The sequence below is a fragment of the Amblyraja radiata genome, chromosome 37 (assembly GCF_010909765.2).
Source record: "Amblyraja radiata isolate CabotCenter1 chromosome 37, sAmbRad1.1.pri, whole genome shotgun sequence".
Lineage (NCBI taxonomy): Eukaryota > Metazoa > Chordata > Chondrichthyes > Rajiformes > Rajidae > Amblyraja > Amblyraja radiata.
The window spans coordinates 12771701-12791336 of record NC_045992.1 but is presented as its reverse complement, the minus strand read 5'-3'; the positions used below and the strand labels follow the sequence as shown (position 1 = coordinate 12791336).

General features: G+C 40.0%; 1 protein-coding gene across 1 annotated transcript in view; it reads right to left on the bottom strand.

The window, feature by feature from the left end:
* antxrl (ANTXR like) overlaps window positions 1-19636 on the bottom strand; it is a 63082-nt gene that overhangs the window by 42573 nt on the left and 873 nt on the right. The window lies entirely within an intron of this gene.

Below are 19636 nucleotides of genomic sequence, written 5' to 3'. Positions count from 1 at the left end.
GTGAGTTTGGCTCGGTTATCAAAAAAGAAATGGGATACTTAGGGCTCAGCAAAACCAGCAGCAAAAAAAAACAAAGCACATGTTAGCACTGATGAACTAAATCAATTTCTACCTCAGGATCTGGTCCATATCATTTTACTTGGCTGTACACAACTTGGGTTCAATGTTACATTTAATGTTACTTTTATTCAGACATAGTATATGGATGCAGCAAATGAGACATGTATTCATAATTGCTGATTAAGTACCAGGATTTTGACAGACAAAATATGGTGATAAATTTCCAAGTCAGGATGGTGTGGAATATTAAAAGGACCTTTTGTGTGGTAAGGTTCACAACTGTTTCTCCCCCTTATTCTTCTAGACAACAGAAGTCACAGTTTGGATATGCAATTGAAAAAGCAATGGCAAGTTCTTAAGGTGTAGATGGTATTTGTTGTACCACATTACGCTGGTGGTGGAGTAAGTGAATATTGGATCAGTAGACTGGGCGATGTTCAGGGACTCGGCAAGGGACCTGAACAAATATCTGTGATGGTTGTTACTGACTTCATAAGTAAATGTGTGGTGAAGTGTGCTGCCACCAAAACCACCCGACTGTTCCCATCCAAGTGTTCCCACCAAACCATCCAAGTGTTCCCCTAGCCTTGGATGAACCAGGAGGTCCACATTCTTCTGAGGAACAGATTTTGGGTATTTAAGTCCGGCCAAGTAGATTCATACACAGAGTCCACGTATAGCTTCATTAAGGCCATTAAAAATGCTAAAAGGAAATTTTACTCTAAATTGGAGGATGAGATGGACATTCAGCAGCTGTGGCAGGGCTTGCCACAGCTCAGCTCCCTTATTCACTTGCCCATCTCCTACAAGGCAAATTCAAGTGGCAGCTCAAGTGACCATTTACTATTTCAAAACGTTCTCAATTATCAAAATAAATCATAGAAGCTGTTGCTTTATAGAAGATGCAGAAGAAGAATATCAGCAGATACCAATGAACTGCTTACAAAGTGCCAGGACCACTAACTCACCTGGTACACTTCATTGCACTACAATGCTGAGATTTATATTCTGCACACTGTATCTTTCCCTTCGCTCTGCCTATTGTACTTGAGTTTGACCTGATTGTAGTTATGTATAGTATTATTCGATCTGATCGGATAACATGCAAAATAAAGCTTTTTCCTGCACTTCGGTACATGTGGGAATAATAATCCAAACATAAACCTTAAAGTCTTCACCCAAACAAAACTAATGAGTTGAATTTCAGAGTAAATTTAGGGTGATAACTTTGACATCAAGCCAGTACTAACAGAATTTTACTTAAAGACCACCTAGTAAAATTGAAATTAATGGGAATTTAGAAAAGCTGTCTATAGTTACACTCATTTAGAGCACAAAGGAAGACGGTTGTGGTGTTTGGAGGCCAATCAATTCAACGCCTGCCATCGCTGGAGGAGAATTATTATTATTATTATTATTATTATGGTAACTAACTTCAATTGCTCTTCACTCCATCACTGGTTAGAAATGGCAATATTCATTGATGATTGCAGAATGTTAAATTCCACTACAGAAATAAGCAAGACCTCTATGACATTGAGGGTTGTACTGATAAATTAGAAATAGCATTTGATCTACTAGGAAGGTTCCCAACCTTTTTCATCCCGTTTACCTCTGGCAACTTTAATAGCACATAACAATGTTATTTCACTTATTTACGAACAACAAATGATGAACAGATACCAGAACCAAACAGAGTCAGTCAATGAGAAAAAATATGTACAAATCCAGAATCAACAAATTTACCCCCTGGGTAGGTGAAATGTACCCCCTGGGGTAAATTTACGCCAGGTTGGGAACCCTTGATCTACTCAAATGCGGGACAGGATGCAGGCTGTTAATCCTACCAATTCAATCAACGTCCGATGAATGTTCAACAGGTGCTCTAGGGAGAATAAGGTCAAGTACATGCTTCCTGTATTATAACAGTGATTATATTTCACAAGTATTTCATTAACTATGAGTACTGACACCGGGAACACAATAGATATTAAGAATGTGTAAAATCCTTTGATTAAGGACCGGTAACATTAGCTGTTTCCTTCCATAGATTCTGCCTGACATGTACCATCTGCAGTTTATCGATTTTCACTTACTGTTAAAATCTTTCTTCCTATATAAAGTGGGAAAACACCAATGAGCGAAAACTGCTAAGAGAAACCAATGATTTATTATCCTAATGAATGACTTCTCACAATAGCAAAAGCTATTCATTCCAAAAAATCCACATGTAAAATCTATGTATGAACATTTTGTCATAGATCACAAATACACACTACCGATATGAAGAAGGGAATGAACCTCCCCAAGTGCGATGAGCAATATCCTTACTGTAAATACCACCAAATATAGGAAGGATCTGAGGAAGGATCTCTACCCGAAACGTTGCCTAGTTCCTTTGCTCCATAGATGCTGCCTCACCCGCTGAATTTCTCCAGCATTTTTGACTACCTTCGATTTTCCAGCATCTGCTGTTCATTCTTAACCAAATATAGATTAGTTGCTTGTTGCTCCATTAAGATTTTACAATGCCCAATATAACTTATATAGGGCATTATATAGGGTGGCACAGTCACAAAAAAGAGTTGCTGCCTCACAGCACCAGAGACTTGGGTTTGATCCTGACTATGGGCGCTGTCTGTGCAGAGTTTATGTACGTTCTTCCTGTAACCACAGGGGTTTACTCTGGGTGTTCCAGTTTCCACCTACATTCCTAAGATGTAAAGGTGTGTAGGTTAATTGGCTTCTGTAAATTGCCCTTAATGTGTAGTATACAAAAATGGGATTACATAAAAGTGTACACTAGTGTGATCGATAGTCGGTGTGGACTCAGTTAGTTGTCGGGCCTGTTTCCACGCTGTATCTCTAAAAAACTACCAAATCCGCTTGCATACCAGGCCACTGTATCTCACAATAATTCATCATATGTGAACCACCTGGAGAGATTTCCAAGTAATAAGATGAAGCTGTATGAATGATTCTTTTTCATAACTACTTATTACAAAAGGAAGTGGAAAATAGGTAATGGGATGAGGAAAGGAATGAAGATTCACATGAACAGCTGTGCAGTGCCACACACGATGGTGTTGGAATCTGGAAGAGCATTCTTCCAGACATCTTGAATCTGGAGATACATTAGACTGCACGTGTTGGAATCTGGAGCAGGAAACAAATTGCTGGAGGAATGGTACAAGGCCACAACCTTAATTGTTGACCATCCTATTACCTCCACAGATGTTGCTTGATGTGTTGAGTTCCTCCAGCTATTTGTTTTTTTTATTGAATCTGGAGTTATTTCCTACAAGTCCATGGGGAGAACTTAGACCACTGAGTTGTCCGTAGAAGTATAGTTTTGTACATTACAGTATCAGGGAGACTGATGCCTGAGGTTTTGTATAAGAAGGAAACTAGAACTATGAATAGTCCTAGAGATTGAAGACTCAGAGACAGCACAAATGGCTTATAATTTAAACCTTTTGACAGATCTGTGGTCTTGGAGCACTTGGGAGCGAAGGCGAAAAGGCAACAGCGAGAGATGCTGAAATTTACAGCAATCTATGAAATGGTTTTGGGTGACAGTGTTTGGGATGAGATACTGAGTGATTTGAAGATCCAGGAAGAAATCAAAACCAGGGATGAGAGAATGATTGAAATGTCAACATTAATCCATCGTTAGCAAGGAATCCTGAAACGAGGCATGGTAGTTTAGGGAGGGGTCAACCATAAACTGGGAACTAAGGCAGTTTATAGCGATTGGGAAAGTAATCAATTGCCCTGAAGATGAAGGGAATTTGCTGAAAGCTTTTTGGAAGAAGGGAAAATGTAACATGCTCATATACACAACTGGAAATGAAGTCCTCCACATGGTCTAAATGCCCAAAGATGCAACAAAAAAGCGAATCTTGTATGTGGAGAATTTGAGATGATTGAAATTAATGTTTATAAGTGAATACACCCTGGGCTTCAGATGGAAGGGAGGCATTGAGAATGTTTTGGACAATTTGTAACATGTGCATAAGATTATGGGCAGTTTCAAGTCTTTTTTTACAGGTATTTCAATCTTTAATGTGTTTATTCTAATCTGATTATTTTCAAAGAAGAGCAAATAATTTACCTAAGATGCTGAATGATTCCTTAAAATCTTTTCAGACTGACTGCATTTTAAGGATTGATAGGATGTTGGCCGCACCTGTGTTGCCATCAGGGCTGCACATGTGAACCACAATATATATGTGAAATAAATGATACAGCATGACTGAATACCCAAAGGAATTCCATCCTTCCTTGGTATATGTTGTGCATATGTGTCAAAAACCAAAGCTCAAAGAGAACACAAATTATAAATAACTAGAAATAGAAGTTATCATAAATAGAAGGTAGACACAAAATGCTGGAGTAACTCAGCGGCACAAGCAGCATCTCTGGAGAGAAGGAATGGGTGACGCTATGGGTCGAGACCCTTCTTCAGACTGAAGAGGGGTCTTGACCCGACCCTAAATTCTCCCCATGGACTTATAGGATTCAAATCTGGAAAATAACTCCAGATTCAATAAAAAATACAAATAGCTGGAGGAACTCAACGCATCAAGCAACATCTGCGGAGGTAATAGGATGGTCAACATTTAAGGTTGCGGCCTTGTATCGGAGTTGATTATTTCTCCAGCAGTTAGTTTCAGTGCTATGGGTCGAGATCCTTCTTCAGACTGAAGAAGGGTCTCGACCCAACCGTCACCCATTCCTTCTGTCCAGAGATGCTGCCTTTGTCCCGCTGAGTTACTCCAGCATTTTGTGTCTATCTTCGGTGGAAACTAGTATCTGCAGTTCCTTGCTACACCGTTGTCATATTCTTGATTTATAATGAAAACAGCAAACTGTTCCAAAATTGTGATCAGATATTGGGAATCTGTAAATATGATCAAACAGTTTGTGTCAATGCAAGGAGCAAGGCTTGGACCGAGTTTTTTCCAAGCATGGGTTATCTACTTGGGTTAAAATTGTAACAAGAATTGGAACGATAGTTTACAATATACAAGAAAATGTGGTCACGTGGTAAATTTTGAACGAGAAGTATTTCTAACATCATTTATATTAGTTTTGTCCTCGAAACACTGGCCTTGTAGGCATATTCTAATCCACTTAACATAAAACAATAAATATTCTAATCCCACCTTGCAGGAGGTCTGCATGATTATACATTGGAGTCGTTGATTATGAAAAGATTTGCATTCCGCTGATGCGGTTTAAAAAATTGGGCATAATTTTTCTGGAGCCTGAAGCACACTGAGGATGTTTTTATAAAACAAGTTTTAGGATATTGTCATGCCTACTATCGAGCTGGTCTCAGAATCATGTGCAACTGATGGTTAAAGTAACCGCTGACCAAATCCGGCTAAATATAGCAAAATATAGTACCTTGCATTTTACACAAGTCCAGGAATAATAAAGGCCATGATGTCATTTGCTTCTCAATTAAGAGCTACATCTGCATGTTACCATTTAAGTTTAATGTACACAAAAATCTCTCGCAATGCCATTCATTTGCAGTTTTTCTTCATTTAGATCAGTCTATCTTTTGATTCCTCCGAGCAAAATGCTGAATTCACGCATTGCTGCATTAGCTTTAATTTCCAGGCTTTTGCCCAGCCACTCAACCTATCTATATTGTGTTGTAGAATCCAAATATCATCATCACTGCGTGGCCTCTCATTTATTTCCATGTTAACAGTAAATACATTAAGAAAAACTGGACAGCCTTTAGGAAAATAAAAGCAGATTTGATTGAAGCTTAAAGATTCCTGAGGACTCTTGACAGAGTTTATGTCGAGAAGATGGTTCTTCTTGTTAGAGAATCTAGAAATATGGGATATTGTTTAAAGATAAATCAGTGCTCAGTGACATTTTTCTCTTAGAGCATTGTTAGTCTTTAATGAATTTATTTCCACAAAGACTGGTGCGCATGTAGTTTGGGGATATGTTAAGTTGAGAATTATTAGATAAATAAAGGCAGGGGGTATGTTTATATTTATATGTTTGGATTATAACCTCAGACCCCCTGCTAGTCATATCAGAGTTGTGCAAACAGCTTCCCAATGATACACATACTCAAGAACCAGACACAACCTTTGCACAGAATTTCAGATCACTGTAATAGCAAGTTAAGTAACTATATTCTTCTGACCACGTACAAAGAATTCCAATCAGATGTAGTAATTCATGGTGCCTACATATATCAGTGAAGTGATCATTGTTATTCTTGTAAGAGTTACACGTTTTGTCATTTTCCTGTCAAAGTTACGTTGGGTGAATTACACATCTTCTAGTTGGTAATGGAGAACTCTTGGAGTAAGGAGCCACACATAAAATGGATCAAGAAGGATCTTGATCCTTCATTTCAGCTTCATGGTTTACACAAAAATAACACATTTATCCATAATCAATGTCCAGAAATATTATTCTACAGATCCATAGAAGAGTTAGCAACTAGCCATGACATTATCTTTGTGAAGCCACAATTCCTACACTTCAGAGAAAAGCAGGTTCACAATGCAAAAGATTGATAATGAAGTAATCCAACTTATTTCTTCATTGATGACCTCACTGAGAATGTACTGATAGTAAATGAATATCTGGACCTGCAAGCTTGGGCATCTGCTGGTTGTTCCATACCGCTATCTAATTTTATTTTAGTAATATGTCGACCATTTTCTGTTTGGCAGATTTCAGAATTTCTTTCCTTTGTACCTTTACTTGATTCTAAATATTGGCAGAGAATAAATGTTCTTTTTTTTTTATACAGATGGCAGCTTAAACGTCAAAGAACATACTTGTATCATTTATGCACAAAAATATATATCACTCTTCTCAACAAGTGAAAGTGTAACGCTAAATGCAGAAGATAATTGAATGCCTAAATCTTGTCACTCGACAGTGCTTCAAAATTGTTTCTTTTATTTTTGAAAATTATGAGCACATCTGCACAATTTTATATTTGAAATCAACAAAGAACAGCAAAATAATACAGCAATACTTTCCAATCTGAAATAAATGAAAAATTGAATGCAAGAGGAAGATATGCAATGCATCTATTTCTGCAGAAGGAATAAAGTAGCTTGTGTAGTTAATCCATTCCATTTATAATCTCCATTACATATATATGCATACCACCCACTACATGGTATTACGGTACTACACGGTACTAGACTAACAAATTCAGCCAGCTCTCAGAAGCCATGCCGAGCTGGGTATGAATGGCTGGCAGTTTAAATGTTCTGGTTTACTTATGGAATAAAGACTAATCTTTCACTATGTATGTTGTTGTGGACCATTCACAAACATGGTGTCAGAAGTGGGATTCGAACCCACGCCTCCACAGTGTAGTACTACACGGTACTACACTAGCAAGGTCAGCCAGCTCTCAGAAGTCATGGCAAGCTTGGTATGAATGGCTGGGAGTTTAAATGTTCTGGTTTACTTACAGTGGCTTGCAAAAGTATTTATACCCCTTGAAATTTTCCACATTTTGTCACGTTACAACCACAAAGGTAAATGTATTTTATTGGGATTTTATGTGATAGACCAACACAAAGTGGTGCATAATTGTGAAGTGGAAGGAAAATGATACATGGTTTTCAAATTATTTTACAAATAAAAAACTGAAAGTGTGTGCAAAAGTATTCAGCCCCCCTGCAAAGCAAGAATTTCATTGTCCTATACAGGGACACATGACAATAAACTCACTTGAACTTGAACTTGAGTCAATACTTTGTAGAACCACCTTTCGCTGCAATTACAGCTGCAAGTCTTTTGGGGTATGTCTCTACCAGCTTTGCACATCTAGAGACTGAAATTTTTGCCCATTCTTCTTTGCAAAATAGCTCAAGCTCAGTCAGATTGGATGGAGAGTGTCTGTGAACAGCAATTTTCAAGTCTTGCCAGAGATTCTCAATTGGATATTGGTTTGGACTATGACTGGGCCATTCTAACACATGAATATGCTTTGATCTAAACCATTCCATTGTAGCTCTGGCTATATGTTTAGGGTCGTTGTCCTGCTGGAAGGTGAACCTCCGCCCCAGTCTCAAGTCTTTTGCAGACTCTAACAGGTTTTCTTCCAAGATTGCCCTGTATTTGGCTCCATCCATCTTCCCATCAACTCTGACCAGCTTCCCTGTCCCTGCTGAAGAAAAGCATCCCCACAGCATGATGCTGCCACCACCATGTTTCACAGTGGGGATGGTGTGTTCAGGGTGATGTGCAGTGTTAGTTTTCCGCCACACATAGCGCTTTGTATTTAGGCCAAAAACTTCAATTTTGGTCTTATCTGACCAGAGCACCTTCCTCCACAAGATTGCTGTGTCCCCCACATGGCTTGTGGCAAACTGCAAACGGGACTTCTTATGGCTTTTTTTCAACAATGTCTTTCTTCTTGCCACTCTTCCATAAAGGCCCGATTTGTGGAGTGCACGTCTAATAGTTGTCCTGTGGACAGATTCTCCCACCTGAGCTGTGGATCTCTGCAGCTCCTCCAGAGTTACCATGGGCCTCTTGGCTGCTTCTCTGATCAATGCTCTCCTTCCCCGGCCTGTCAGTTTAGGTGGACGGCCATGTCTTGGTAGGTTTGCAGTTGTGCCATACTCTTTGCATTTTCGGATGATGGATTGAACAGTGCTCCGTGAGATGTTCAAAGCTTGGGATATTTTTTTATAACCTAACCCTGCTTTAAACTTCTCCACAACTTTATCCCTGACCTGTCTGGTGTGTTCCTTGGGCTTCATGATGCTGTTTGTTCACTAATGTCTCTAACAAACCTCTGAGGCCTTCACAGAGCAGCTGTATTTATACTGAGATTAGATTAGATTACACACATGTGGACTCTATTTACTAATTAGGTGATTTCTGAAGGCAATTGGTTGCACTGGATTTTATTTAGGGGTATCAGAGTAAAGGGGGCTGAATACTTTTGCACGCCACACGTTTCAGTTTTTTATTTGTAAAAAAATTTGAAAACCATGTATCATTTTCCTTCCACTTCACAATTATGTGCCACTTTGTGTTGGTCTATCATAAAATCCCAATAAAATACATTTATGTTTGTGGTTGTAACGTGACAAAATGTGGAAAAGTTCAAGGGGTATGAATACTTTTACAAGCCACTGTATAGAATAAAGACTAATCTTTCACTATGTCTGTTGTCGTGGATCATTCACAAACAGCTTGTTAAATCAAACTTCACTTGATAGGTGCTCAATAATCTGCACAGGCAGTAGGTAAGAGGATTTGGTTCCATTATATGTTATTCTGAGGTCCAAGCCACTATTTGTGCTCCACTCAAGCCGCTTCACAAAATCATCATACTTCAGCTCACCATGTGACAAATTGTTTTATTCCTTCAACAGAAATGTTTCAGATTACTGAGTAGGGAGGAACTGCAGATGCTATTTTAAACCGAAGATACACACAAAATGCTAGAGTAACTCAGCGGGACAGGCAACATCTCTGGAGAGAATGGCTGACGTTACGGGTTGAGACCCTTCTTCAGATTAGATTATTATTGAGTTGTCCACTAAGCTAAGCACTCAATAATAAAACCTGTAAAAGAGTTGAAGAGTGGACAAGAAAATGATTAAACGCAGCCATAAAGAAATCACATGTGAAATGTATTCATGTATTTTTCTGTCTTATTGAGACATACTATATCCTTGGAGAGACTAAATGATGAGAGGCTGTCCAGTGGAAGAGTCTATAACTAAGGACTATTGCCTCCAGATAGAGAATGTCATTTAGGGTCAAATGGAGGATAACTTTATTTTTACAGTAACTGCAATTCTCCATCTCAGAGGGCTGTGAATGTAATGCTTATATTCAATGTTGATATTAATAGGTTTTTGGACATTAAATTATTCTAATGTTATGGTGATTGGGCAGGAATGTGCATGAGCTCAAAGGTTGATCGCACCGATTCAGGGTATGGGCTTGAATCCTTGTGATCTTTATCAAGGAACCAAGGTTTTCCAGAGAAATTCACAAATTCAGTTCATATGAACTCCAAAACCATCAGCAACTAAAGGTCCAATTCTTAGCCGTCAACTACTGCATGCCTATATCTTTGCATATCTCTCAGCCTGAGCACATACATGTAAAACCTTTCCTTCCTGAAAATATCTAAAACTTTGTGTAGCTGGTTTTGCTGAATGTGACCCAGGCTTACAAAAGAAGTCTAAGACCTGAAGTTTCTATTTCTGGAAGAACAAAAAACCAGCCCGAACATTAATATTTAAATAAAAATAAACAGAAAAAAAAATTTGTTCTGCAAAATAGACGCACACGGGGAAAGAGATACTAAGAACCACACAGAGAGTAAACAAGTTTCCATTATCTTTACATTTCCATGCTTAGACAACTTCTCCCAGGCTTTTGCACTGAACCAGATAGATTTACCCATAACCTAGGCCCATAATTATTTTGACAGTAAAATGCTCCATCTTTATGAATGTACTATTTTTAGCAGTAAAAGGTTTGAAATTTACTACCACTTCATGACGTGTTGACAAATATATTATCATTGATTTAATAAATTCAATTGATTTATTTTTGTTATTTTACATATTTACACAAAAAAATCAAATATTGTCAAATTAGATAAATACTAAATGGTCATAACAAATTTAAGAACTTTAGAATCGGCAAGGTTTGCCATGTTTGCAAAAATATTCTATTTCTACTGATTTTCTGCTATGCAGGCTGAGGTACATTCTGGCCAATAACAGGGTTACGACAATGCTCCAAATTTGCTAATCAAAACATACAATTAGTAAAACAACTAACTAAAAGCAACCACTATAAATGTCTGATTTCATTCTCACCCAACATTTAGAAATATGGGAGTGAATTTCCTCTGGACTTGTCTTGATCTGCTGCTGCAACATTGTAGAAATTCACCCCTCTCGCATTCTAATAGGAGTTACTCTTTAGCAATTTTGGCATTTATTTTCCTAAAGGACTAAGGCCAATATGGCACATTGTCCGTGCAATGTTGCATTCTTTAGACTTTAGAGATACAGCATGGAAACAGGCCCTTCGGCCCACTGTCCACGCAACCAGCGATCACCTAATACACTAGTCACTCGACTGTAGGCCACATTTAGCCATGTAGGGTCTACAGTGCAACACCCCTGTGCATGCTATCTTCCACAGGTCTGTCTGGTTACAACTGAGCCACTTTAGCAGTTTTTACTGAAGCAAATAATAAAGACAGGGTCCGTTCCCCAGTGACAATTGCCTTCTAAAAAGTGGACAGGAACTCTGCTACTTAATAATTGCTGAAAGCAGCGGGAATTTGGTGGAACTGTTCCTCCCTCTTGTTCAGGAAGTTTCCACGAGTCTCTATACTAGGAGACGAGCTGAACCTTGATTACAAGAACTTTGCCCTTGTAATCTAACAAGTGAAACATAATAAAATCATGTACTCAATGAATTATTTCAATGAATATCAATGTTATGTATGTTTAAAAGTGGAACAGCTAAGTTCTTTGATTTAAATTACAACTTCTGATATTTCTAAAATATCCACCAACCAAGCAGGATACGACTAGACAAAATGGTCAGGCTGGGGAAAGAGATGTGAGTTCAGTGAATCCTTTCTTTGTACTGCCTGGCAGTTTCCAAGAAACACAGGTTCAAAGTGGCCAGTTTTTCATAGCCTGTTGCTGAACTCAACCTACTTTCTCACAGGGGATTCATTAACTATGCCATAAATGTACATAAAATGTCTCAACATGCTGGGTTTGATTCTCCCATATTCTAGTAGACAATCTGGTATATATAATTCCACAAACAAAAACTGCTGGAAAACATAGCAAGTTGTTAATTTCTGAATGTTTCAGACAGTTAATGTTTCAGACAAACTATGTCAACAAAATCAAATTCTATTTATTTAATAAATTACTGTAAATAGACACAAAATGCTGTAGTAACTCAGCGGGACAGGCAGCATCTCTGGAGAGAAGGAATGGATGATGTTTTGGGTCGATAATTACTGTGTTTTATTCACCACAGGCATTTTCCTGTACTTTCTTCATGTCATCAATTGTCTACAAAATTGAAAATTATAATATTTTTGTTTTAATTTATTTTTAATTTTAAGAATTAAATTTGAGATCCAGATAAGCTAAGCTGCTTTAGCGTCCCTCTGACATTTTGTCCGCTCACAATGTTTGTTTCTCTACCACTCGGTACCAGGCTAATTTCATACAATATTATACTCTTATTATTGGGGGTATCAATCGTTCTTAACAGCAGTTCCAGTAGCAAAATGTGCCTCTCATATATTATCAGTAGGCCTTTCTTAATATGTAGTTTCACCCTCTCTCACACTGTGCAAATGCCAGGGTTTGTTCCTTGTGGACACATACAATACCAGAGTCAGTCTCATTATCAACTCTTTCACTGTTTCATACATTCACTGAATGTTATTGCAGCTCTCCCAATGGCAAAGAAACTTACAGAATAATGAAAGGCATAGATAGAGTGGATGTGGAAATGATGTTTCCACTGATGGGAGAGTCTAAGACCAGAGGTCATAGCCTCGGAATTAAATAGCGCCCTTTTAGAAAGGAGGTGAGGAGGAACTTCTTTCGTCAGAGGGTAGTTAATCTGAGGAACTCATTGCCACAGAGGGCTGTGGAGGAGGCCAAGTCAGTTGATGTTTTTAAGGCAGAGACAAATTCTTGATTAGAACGGTTTCAAGGGTTATGGAAAAAAGCAGGAAAATAGGATTAAAAGGCAGAGATGATTGAATGGCGGAGTAGACTCGTTGGGCCGAATGGCCTAATTCTACTGTAACTTGTGAACAATACCTCACAGTTATGCAGGGGGTCTGAATTCACTCCAGAATAAGAATGCATAATCGCAGCAACATCTCAGGGCAACACTGCTTGTTGCCTATAGTTAAGCCTGTGGAACACATTTTAAGATAAGCCCCAATCCAGTAGTCCAGGGGCATGTCAAATTGCCTTGATGAAATCCAAACAAGCTTGGATTTCATTTCAGTTTTTTTATTTGCTAGCTGAGAGTAATGTCGATTTCGCAAAGTAATTACATAAACACAAAGCATTTTGAGATGTTTCTGAAAGGTGTGATAATATGCAGTTTAAATTCATGTCATTTATCTTTTCAGTACCATGATTCTCCAAATAAGATAGACTCAAAATGCTGGAGTAACTCAGCGGGTCAGGCAGCATCTCTGGAGAAATGGAATAGGTGACGTTTCAGGTCGAGACCCTTCTTCAGACTGAGCGTCAAAGGAGAGGGAAACTAGAGGAATGAAAAGGTGATGAACAAATCAGAGCTGACACCAATGACCAAGGAAATGGTTCATTGCTGGCTGTGGAAAAGGTGATAATGAAGGGACGTATGAACACAAACAGTGGATGCAGGATGACTAGGATAGGGGAGGGGCAGAGAGAGGGATTTTCACTCATTTTCTCACACAGCTGAGATCACTCAGATACAGAACGTCTCCCCACTCAGTATCCTTCACCAAGTCCATGTTGTCTCCTACCTGATGTTAAATTCAATCATTCATTATTAGTTTACTAACTTGGAGTTTCCACCCTTGTTGCTTTTCTCAGTCAGTTTAAAAAAAAATAGTTTATGTGAAAATCGCTGGCAAATCTACTGTCTTTATCCACATGTGCTTCTGAGGAGGAAGTGGTGGTGAAGCACTTCTTTAACAACTACAGTTTTGCTGATTATGGTATTCTCCAAATGCTACTGGACAGGGAATTAAAGTACTTAGACTCAGCAAAGAATAAAAGTTAGAATCATGCTTGACTTGAAGAGGAGTATAGTGGCATTCTGATGAGTTTGTGGTTCTGAACCTTTTCCCCAGTTGTCAGAGGTTATGGGTTTGTGTGGTGCTGCCAAAGAATTGGGGCCACTTTTTCCTGCTCACATAAAGAGATGTACAAGATACACATTCAAAGTCATGGTTGAACCATTCACTTACTGCCTTTCTCACTTAGACAAGTGATCATCTTATTCAATATTAGTACGAATATTTTTCATCCTGTGCTCATGGCACAGTTGCTTATTCAGTAACAGTGTCTGAATTTTCACACTATAATTCTTATTCAGAAAGTCCATTTGAGTGAGAAACATTCACTGATTTCATATCACTATACTTTCAATGTCACCAAAATCTAGTATCTTTCATTCAGTGTTGTGATTCTCTTTCCTCAGGTCAATGAATTTGTCCTTGCGTAATTAGATCTCTTACCTAGTAACAGCGGCAATTATTATTCCAGCATTTTTCACTCGGTACAAGTGAAATATCCGATGCTAACATCTCACTGTCTTTGTACTCGTCTTCAATGCCACTATTTAATGCTGGTGCCTCTCAATCATACCGCTCCCACTATGTTTTTTGATCTCATTGATAATAAAAAAACAACAACAGATTCCTGAGTCTTTCATTGAGTGACAGTCTTTCGCCTTAGTGCTAATGCCTCTCTAGTTAAATGTAGGCCTCTCATTGTTCTTGTTATCCAAAGGTTCAATGTCAGTTTCTTGTCACGTGTACCAATTGGGGTACAGTGAAACTTAAATTTTATTTTATTCTATAAAGACAAAAAAGACACTTACTCTCAATGTAAAGGAATTGCTTTGTTTTATTATTGGATGAACTACTTGCATTTGCTCATGGCATATCTTTGGACCATGGTCCAATGGGGACCATATTCTAATATGGTCCCAATCTTAGTCTTCTATGGGAGTTCAGATCTCAGTTGATTAGATAAGAGATCAGCTCTCAGCTAACACAGCATAGTGTAGGGATTTTCTGATCATATGGCCAAATTTGCCCCGTCAATTACCTAAGCAGTTGGTGATGGACTGCCCTCAGCCTCATCACTGCCAGACTTTTCCAGTGGTCAACAGCATCACAGAATAGTGTGAAGTTATTTTAACAACATAGTACTGTAATTGTACCTGTAATTGTAATTGTATGTCCCTAAGAAGCCCAGAGACTCAACACATGCTGGGATAATGATTTGTATCCTGCAACTGAGGGGAAAATGATCCTATAGAAGAAATTAATGAAGCAGTGGAAACCAAATGATAGGCGGTAAGCCGTAAAAGCAATACAAATGTTGTACTGATTAAATTCTCAATACATCAGGTAGGTAGACAAGCAGACAAAGAAGTGCCTGAGTTCAGTCTCTACTTTTCAATTATTTTAGTGAGGTTACCTGCACCTGAATAATTTTCAGCAGCCCATGCTGCAAGTTTGCTTATTCAGATGTTAGATTAGGACAAGACTGGGCTTGATTAGATGAGTGATAAAATGTGATCAAAGAGAAAAAATGCTATCTTTCAGACCCTGTTCCACATAAAAAATATGTGTGTAAATTTGATAGATGCTGCAGAGGAACAAGGCATCTGCCTACCTTCCAGCACTCCAGGTGTATTGCAAGTACTGGTAGGAATTATGAGGTGGGGGGTGGTTGTTTGTAACTATGCAGGGGAAGGGAAGTTAGTGCTGGAATGCTGAGCTCTGGGGACAGCTTTTTGTGCCAGTGCAAGCACTCTGGGGATAAGCCTGCAGTGAATTGAAAGATTACCACTCCAGGTTAGGTGCATGTCAAAACCTGATTGCCGACTTTCTGAACAGAGAAGGGAGTAAGTGCTGTAAATTAACTACAGGTATAACTTCAGAAGATCTGTCAGGATGTGACATATTCAGAGCCAGTTTTTCAGCCGTGGATTACCAAAACATTTATTGCCTTGGATTATTGGAACTTTTATTGACTTCCAGAAATTCTGGCTCGTGTGTTTTAGGTTTTGTACCAGTGCCAATTATGTTTTTCCGGAGTCAATGCTCCTCACTCATAACTGGACAATTCATCACTCTGTACCAGGAGATCACTATCAGTGCCAGTCTCCTTCTGTGTATCTCTCATTTATGCCAACCTTTCACCATATCTCAGCAGCTCCAGTCCAAATGCATTTCACCCTCGGTAAGACATTCTTAACGAATTAATATTTAACTGTCCTTCATCTAGTCCTTTCACTCTTTAAATCATTGGCATTGCCTACACGGACCTAGGTTTTCTTAACAGGTTTAATCTTATCACCTACCATCGTCAATCTCATTGAGTTTTTCCTCAACCAACACCTGAAACTTGCATTAACGCGAGCTCATCTCCCAACTATTGTCAAAGTGGTTCTTCTTCATTTCAGTCTGAAGAAGGGTCTCGACCCAAAATGTGACCTATTCCTTCGCTCCATAGATGCTGCCTCACCTGCTGAGTTTCTCCAGCATTTGTATCTACCTTCTTCATTTGCAGTAGCTTTGGCATCAAATGTCATTCCTTTTCTCCCCAGAAACTCTACTGCTCTCCTCTACGCTTCAGCAATAATAGTTCTTTTTCCAAGCCACGATTTTTAACTTAAGTACCAGTACTTAAACTAGCAAAACAAACTTGGCTAATAAAGTACGATAATGATTACATCCTTTATCCTGTGACGGCAATTCACTGCTCAGTAATTGCCCTGTACTGATGGTCTCTCCTACCATGCTGAACGTCCCCATTGTGGCGACGTCTTACTCACTAACAATACTCCTCAAAGTACTGTGTGTGAAGGAACTGCAGATGCTGGTTTAAACCAAAGATAGACACAAAATGCTGGATTAACTCAGCGGGACAGGCTGCATCTCTGGAGAGAAGGAATGGGTGACGACCCGAAATGTCATCCATTCCTTTTCTCCAGAGGTGCTGCCTGTCAGTTACTTAGTTACTCCAGCATTTTGTGTCTATCTCCTCAACGTCTCCTCTATCACCATTCATCCAGTGTCACTCCATGCATCTCTCATCCAAAAGTGGCATTTCTCACCCAGTGTAATATTTCTCATGCACTCCCAGTGTTTTTTATTTATTCCTTGTGTTATTTCGCTCACTAGTACAAGATAAAAGGCAATGAAGAATTATTGAAAGATATTTGGATTGGGCAGAAACACTGGCACGTGGTGAAATACAGGCAGTGAGTTATGCCAGCAGTGACAGAGGTACTGGCATTGAGTGAGAGGTGCTGCCAGTGACTGAGATGTTACTGGGTGGTTGAGAAAATCCAACAATAGAGAAGAGACACTAGTACTGAATGTGAAACATTTCCAGTGGAATGAAATATACTAACTTTGGGAGTGAGGAACACCAATGGCTGAGAGATATTATAATGAAGAATAACACCAGCGAGTGAGTGTCGCTTCAGTGTTGAGAGACACTGGGAGTGGATGAGAAAAATTGCCAGTGGATGAGAGATAGAGGCACTGTTATAAAAATAAAAGTTTAATGTAATCATAACTGACGCCCCGTTGTTGGGCCTGTGCCAGTGGATTTGTCATGTGCAAATGATCTTTCTCACCCTGTATTTCTCAGCCATTAGCGGTGCCTCTTTTATATTGTCATATTCACCAACATTGCTTCTCACTCACTGAAAGCTTCAGAGACTCTGTCAGTGTCCCTCATTCACTCCACGTTTATATTTCAGCTACTGGTGCTTCTGCTCCCCCAATGCATGTCTCAGTTACTGGAGATGTTTCACACAGTGCCAGTACATCTCAGTCACTGGTAAAGTTTTCAGCTAGTGCCAGTATCTCAATCTCTCATGTTTTTTTTCTTATGCACTGCAAGTAACTCTCAGAACTGGTTATATTTTTCTCACGTTGCCACAATCTCAGTCTCTGCCCATGTTTTTCACACAGATTCAGTACCTCTCATGGATTTACAGCATTTCTCATTAAGCCGCTATCGTAACCATGTTTATAATGCCTTTTCTCAATGGTGCCCTCTCTACATTTGTTAGTGGTTCTCATCTCGTGGCAACAGCTCAGGAACTGGATCTATGCCTCACTCAGCACAAGTATCTCTGGTTATTTTGCTCACCCACGGTCAATAACTCTTAATAAATGGTCTTTCTTACCAATCATTATGTGAACTGCTTCTCACTCAGTGCCAGAGATTCTCACCCAGTGCCAGTGTCTCTCATCCAGTGGCAGATATTCTGTCAGTGCCAGTGGTTTTCATCCAATGCCAGAGATTCTCACCCTATGCTGGTGTTTCCGATCCAGTGGCAGTGATTCTTGCTCAGCGCCAGCATTCCCCATCCAGTGCCGGTACTTCCACCAGTGCCCGTGCTTCCTACTCTCTGCATTTGTTTCATACCAAATACCTTGTTTTTCACCCAATCCCAAAGCTCATTCCCCAGCACATGTGGCTCACGTTCAGTGCCAGTGTATCTCACTCAGCACCAGTGTATTTCACCCAGTGCCAGCCACTTATGCCCAGCAGCAGTGATTATTACTCAGCGCCAGTGTCTCACACCCAGCACCAGTGTTCCACACCCAGTTGCTGTTTCACACACAGTGGCTATGTTTCACATCCAGTGCATCAAATCTGGTGTCAGTGTTTCTCTCCTGGTGCTAGTGTTTCACACCCAGCATCATTATTTCACACCCAGTGCCAATAGCTCAAACCTGGTGTTGGTCTCAAACCTAGTGACAATGATTCACTCCCACTATTTCACAACCAACGTGCGCTTCACACCCAATGCCACTATTTCACACCCAATACCAGTGTTCCATACCCAGCGCCAGTTCCATACCCAGCGCCAGTGTTCCATACCCAGCGCCAGTGTTTTATACCCAGCACCAGTGTTCCACACCCAGTGCCAGTGTTCCATACCCAGTGCCAGTGTTCCACACCCAATATCAGTGTTCCATACCCAGCGCCAGTGTTTTATACCCAGCACCAGTGTTCCACACCCAATACCAGTGTTCCATACCCAGCGCCAGTTCCATACCCAGCGCCAGTGTTCCATACCCAGCGCCAGTGTTTTATACCCAGCACCAGTGTTCCACACCCAATACCAGTGTTCCACACCCAGCGCCAGTGTTCCATACCCAGCGCCAGTGTTTTATACCCAGCGCCAGTGTTTTATACCCAGCGCCAATGTTCCATACCCAGTGCCAGTGTTCCACACCCAATATCAGTGTTCCACATCCAGCGCCAGTGTTCCATACCCAGCGCCAGTGTTTTATACCCAGCGCCAATGTTCCATACCCAGTGCCAGTGTTCCATAACCAATGCCAGTGTTCCATACCCAGCGCCAGTGTTCCACACCCAGCGCCAGTGTTTTATACCCAGTGCCAGTGTTTTATACCCAGTGCCAGTGTTCCATACCCAGTGCCAGTGTTCCATAACCAATGCCAGTGTTTTATACCCAGTGCCAGTGTTTTATACCCAGTGCCAGTGTTTTATACCCAGTGCCAGTGTTTTATACCCAGTGCCAGTGTTCCATACCCAGCGCCAGTGTTTTATACCCAGCGCCAGTGTTCCATACCCAGCGCCAGTGTTCCATACCCAGCGCCAGTGTTTTATACCCAGCGCCAGTGTTTTATACCCAGCGCCAGTGTTTTATACCCAGTGCCAGTGTTTTATACCCAGTGCCAGTGTTTTATACCCAGCGTCAGTGTTTTATACCCAGCGCCAGTGTTTTATACCCAGTGCCAGTGTGTGCTTTA